We start from the raw sequence: 6,000 nt of genomic DNA on the forward strand, positions 1-6,000 counted from the left end.
GAAATACCATCCTGAAGCAGGTTTTTTTAAACCAGTAAAATATAATGTACTATTTTATGCTGTACAAAAGGGAGATTTTGACCAACGGTTCAATTTGGAGAATGCTTAGCCCTCCATTGCACCAGATCCTATTTCTGATGTTTTCAGTGGTCCGTGTTTGCCGTATTTGCCTTACTTTCAAGTTTTATTGTTGAGCTGGATTTTTAACCTTGATCACTGTCTTTGATTTCATGTCTCATTAACGGAGAATAATTGTATGCTGAACAAAATCATTTTGTATCATATTTCAATAATAATGTTCAGTATCGGTTGACATTGAGTTGTATAACGTGGAACACGATACACATATTGGGAGTCTAGTACTTTTTATCATTGACATTATATTATTCAAAGCTAGCAAGATTCAATTTACTATAAGAAATCCTGCAAATTTACAAATTCTATTTTGAAGCAAAAGTTTTTTGTTTGTTTGTTGCTTAACGTCCCTCTCGAGAATTTTTCATTCATATGGAGACGCCACCACACCACTTGCCGGTGGAGAGCTGCAAATTTTGACCTATGCTCGGCACTCAGGGCCATTGAGCAGTGAGGGATCTTTTTCGTGCCAGCGCCTACTGCGACACGGGACCTCCGTTTATACGGTCTCATCCGAAGGACCGGTCTCCACGTCCCACAGTGGGATTCGAGAAACAAAAGCAAAATGCGTAAGGTAGTATTTAATAACATGTTATATTCTTAGTTTCAAAATTTGAAATAAACATATTTCATTATCATAGCAATCATTCAAAGGGATTCTCAAAAAGATGCTTTTGTAGTTCCTGCACTAAAAAAAAAAAAAAAAAAAAAAAAAAAAAAAAAAAAAAAAAAAATTCAAAACGAAGTTTTCTTGGGTTTTTAGCACATTTAAAATGAAGATTTATTTTTATGGGCTGAAAATTTAAATAGATGTATGTAAGTTTCTAATCACTACACAACAAAATTATTTACAATTTCTAAATATCAAGGGTCTTAAACCAGATCATTATGCATTTATGTTTACCCAATATACTATCAAGATGTTTATACATTATAATATTTTCATAAAACATTTATTGACTAAAAATTATACATCAACAACAAATAACTATCACTGATAATAGAATATACAGCATCTTGATGGCATACATGTATATGTACATGACAATGGTGATATTATTAAATTACGTCCAAGTTATTTTTCTTTTTTTCAGGTTGATAATAATTCCATCTTAAAATTTTAGTGATATTTTCCTATTTTTAGTGATTTATTCCTATATTTTAAATAGCTTTTGTCACAATTATTGTCCATAATATTTTCCATATATTTTATCGCTTCAGCATATCGCATAACTAATATTTATTGCCCAAAATTTCTCCATACATTTAAGCTTATTTAGCAGGTTTTACCACAGGCACTTGATTCGGTAATAAATTTTTTAACCCGTAATATAATAATAACACAAGGTATCCAGCTCTAAAATACATGGAGTACCATCCTTCCAAGAATCGCACTCATTAAAACTTTCAGAGGTAATGCACTGGCAAACTGTTTATCACCATTGTCTTCTACGATAAATATCTGCACAATCATATATGGCATGCTTGTCTTTATTTTCTTTCATCTCCGTAAACAGTCACCCGCGTGTCGCAGTGGTTAGAGCGTCTGCTCTAGTGTCAAGGGGTAAGGAGTTGATCCTTACCTCGCGGGTTCGAATACACTGCAGGAGTGGAGACCGGTCATTCGGATGAGACCATATAAACGAAGGTCACGTGTCGCATTAGGTGTTGGCACGAAAAAAAAATCCCTATTCATGCAGTTTAAAAAACTTTAATAGTTACTACCTCTTTTCCTCCCATTCGTAAAAAAAATCACGTATGTTAGAAAATAGCTTAAATTTACTTTTTTGTGTAGGATATTGTTTGTCTCCTTTGAAAGGATCAGTTTTTGCTGTTTCTCTAACACATTCATCATCCCGGTGCTTGAAAAATATATTGTTCTCTTGGATACATACATGTATCTTTGTATGTAAATTCCCAAAACTTTTTTGATTGATAACCTGACTTTCAATTCCGACTACTATAAAATCTCTCACTGGAAGCAAAAAACTACCACAAAGAGTTCAAATTGGTATGAAATTAACAAAACTGAACGTTTTTCTTTCTTGGTAACCATAGCAACAATATTCTTTTCTTCATCAAATTTGACCTACTGTGATATTGAACTTAAGGTCGCACACAACAACCGCGAAATCCTTTTTACTGCATATCTTATAAAGTACACAGAAAAAAGAAAAATATCACTATAATGTCAATAATCAAGAATCTTTGTAAGAAAATTAATATGCTGTGACATGATTTCACCATATTTTGAAGAAAAAATTAGAGACATCCTATATGTTGGTCATTCAGAAGCCTACATTTTGGATCATGTTTATGCCATCTACATGCCATATGACTGTGTGTTATTAAATGCAAAGTAACTTTTGATCCATTTGAAGTAGAGACCTGATATTTGGATATATTTATAAAAAGTCTCCATTCTTTTTGTACAATAAAGGTCAAGGTCATATTAAGAGGTCAAAGATCAAATATAGTGACGTCATCTACTGAATCTTTACATTTTTTGCAATTGATTTATTAAAAATCGCCAAAATATTTGAAATCCCTGGTTCAAATTTCTTTTTTTTGACGTATTTTAATCTGGGTTCTATTTCAATTATTCTGTTGATTTTTTTTTTTTTTTTTTTTTTTTTTTTTTTTTTTTTTTTTTTTTTGTAAAAATTGAATTATATATTTTCTTTAAAGAGGACTTAACGTGTGGCATATTTACTTGTGAATTTTCAAATCATGGCATATATATGCTCTATTTTGTTTTATCACATTTTACTCAAATATACCAGTATCAAAATATTTTACTAAATTTTAGTACAAAAAGGTTGCCTTTATAAACAACATCACACAAGTTTGCAATAGATCAATTGGTTATTTTTAAATAATGCACAATTTCAGGTCGGCTGTCTGAATTCGCAATCTTCTTACAGGGGTCTGATAGGCCATATTTCAAATTAAACTATGTGGGCAAAATATGTATGGTTGAATTTCTTTCATTTTATATATAAAGAGAGATTTTGTATCCTAGAACAAAATTTCAAAGTTTGAACAAAATTGAATTTGAGGAAAAATTTGGCCTATCTATTGTATACTACCTTAAGTTCTATCAGATAAGAATTCAAGGTGAATAAGATAGAATTTTTCTTGATTAAAAGGTAACTAAAAGTCCTCAAGCAGCACAAAGATATTACTATAAACCCCTGAAATGTTGTTTCCATGGTTAAACTAGAATATATCTATAAATCCTGATTTTTAATCTGTGTTACAGGGCCTAAAAAGATATTTGTTATCCCTTTGAAAATTGTTTCCTATTTATATCTATACTGAAAAAAGTTTAAAATTTCAAATGTTTTACAGAGCGGTCCAAAAAAAAAAAAAAAAAAAAAAAAAAAAAAAAAGGGATGTCAGACCGCGGAGAATGATATGGGACCTGTCGATGAGATATTGGACTGCTTATGTCAAACTGTGGGTGGGATCAGCTATATCATATTTGCATTCGTTGTTGTTCGAATAGTTACGGAATTGACCGAGTTTAAACCGCAGTGCAGGAAAATGAAATTTACATCATGGAAGTCAACACAAGATACCCCCACCCCCCCCCCTAAAAAACGTAAAAGGTATAACAAAATATTTATTAATTGTGTTCTCGGCAAAATGCGTTTTGCCAACCCCTCGAACCAAACTGTTTATATTTGGCTTAACGGTTTCAGGCAAACAGTTTGATTCTTTGGTCTAACAAAATGCATGTTGGCTCCGAACCCAATCAATAAATGTATGATATTTGAGAGTCTTGATTTCCCATGTCCTTCCTTAAGATAGTTAAAATAGTATTACTAGTAAATAAAAATATAGTCCCAAACTTTGAATGGCCACACTGTGTTTCCCTGGTAACCATGAAAGTAAATGTTAGATACATTAACTTTTCACAGTAAAGTCAAGTATTTCTATGGTTTTTCTTGTGTTTGTGATATGTTTCTGGATCATAGGGGATTGAAATCTGACGCAGTTGACAAATTATGTGATCCAACGTTTTGAAACAAATTGAAAACTTTGACTTTATATGTTTAGCTGAAATCCATCTTGGTCCTGATTCATCAATATTCAGTGTAAGTTCCTATCAGTTTCAGTAGAGAGAAGTCTGCCATCCGTTCTATAATATTGAGGGGTACCCATCCCTTATCCGCAACTCCTCCTATACCACTGATTAAAATTTAATGATACTTTCACAGAATCTTTATTACATAATGCCATTCTGCACCTCCTATTTTACTTTTTAATCCGACACTTATTTCGGGTCTTACATAGAAAAAAAAACATGGACTTTGCCATTATAAACATATGGGAGGCGGGGGTATCATTTTGTGATCTCAGTGCTCACAGTTCCTCTAGTTTTATGTGGCATTTTTAATGCCAGATTTGGATTAGAAACAGGTTTTATTTTTGTTTTGATTTCTTCCATTATTTGATTATTATTCTGTAGATAATTAATTCAGAGATCTTGTAAGGATAGTGTTGTAAATAGCAGAGGTAGAGATTTGATTGACATGTGCATAGGAAACCATTTAAGACTGTTGAATGAATGTCTTGATGATGTGTAAGGAAATTTTACTTGTTACACCCCGAATGGCTCTAGTACTGTTGATTATGTAACAGTATCTGAAAATTGCCTACATTACCTGTTACTCATTGTAAACTATCTATGACAATAACATCTAGATTTCAAATTAAAAAGAACTTTTACTGGATTCATATACATGTTGTTTTGCCAAATTTTCACTGGTCAAATGACTTGCCAGAAAAATTCAATCCCAATTGTTTAAGTTTTACGAAACGTGATACACCAACAAAATCACATGGAATTGTTGATGAAATAGCTAACAGTTTTTTTTTTCTGAAATTTTGACAAAGATCTCATCCCAGACACTGAGTAGGAAAAAAAACCCTTCAATAATCAAACAATCCACCAAAAAATGATTTAATAAGGACCTTAGTCATTTAAGTAAATTAAGATTCAGTCTCATTAATTATTGGAAAGTTTATTCTTTGTATCCCAATGATTCATTTAAAAAAAGAAGAAAAAAAACTATAACAGATTGTATAGAATTGACCCCCCCCCCCCCAAATGACAAAAGATACTCGTATCTAGAAACCCTGCATAATTTTGACCCAAAACATATTCATCATGGAATGGAAATTCATCAATAACCTTTCAAAAAATGAAAACATGACCTTCCAGCTTGGTATTCTCATTGTAAAAACCTGAACAGTACAATATAAAGGACGGATTTCAACATAGATTGAAGGAATTAGATTCTAAACTTTCTGAATTAAAAAAGAAGAACATTAAATTTTTGATTACTGAAGGAGAAAATTCCGCAGCATTAAGTAAATTAAAATGTAAAAAAAAAAAAAAAAAAAAAAATCTGGGCTGTACAGTATATCTAATCATAGCATAAAACAGACTAGCATTTACTTCTTCCTGCTGTTAAAAAATATCAATTTATTTTTCTCTCATATCATTTATCCTACCTTTTATGCTTCAGGTTAAAACACAACAATACACAAATCTGACATTAAATCAGATCCCAACAGCTATCGAGGAATCACTGTTACTAGTGCCATTGGTAAAATATTTAATAGTATCTTAATGATAGATTGGAAAATCCCTAAACTAGGCATAGGAAATCTTTTTTTTATATAAAATTATCAAGAAATTAAAATGTTTGAAGTCAGCACTTGTACAATTCGATAAATCATTTGTATTGTGTGTTTTAACACCTGTCATTAGAGAATATTGACCGTTTTTAGCATTTAATGTGTATGTCAAATGTATCCTGGGTTTCATTAACTTAAAAATATATTGTAAATAAT

The sequence above is a fragment of the Saccostrea echinata genome, unplaced genomic scaffold (genome assembly GCF_033153115.1).
Source record: "Saccostrea echinata isolate AGI-Se365-2 ecotype Australia unplaced genomic scaffold, CSIRO_AGI_Sech_v1 ptg000056l, whole genome shotgun sequence".
In the NCBI taxonomy this organism is placed as follows: Eukaryota; Metazoa; Mollusca; class Bivalvia; order Ostreida; family Ostreidae; genus Saccostrea; species Saccostrea echinata.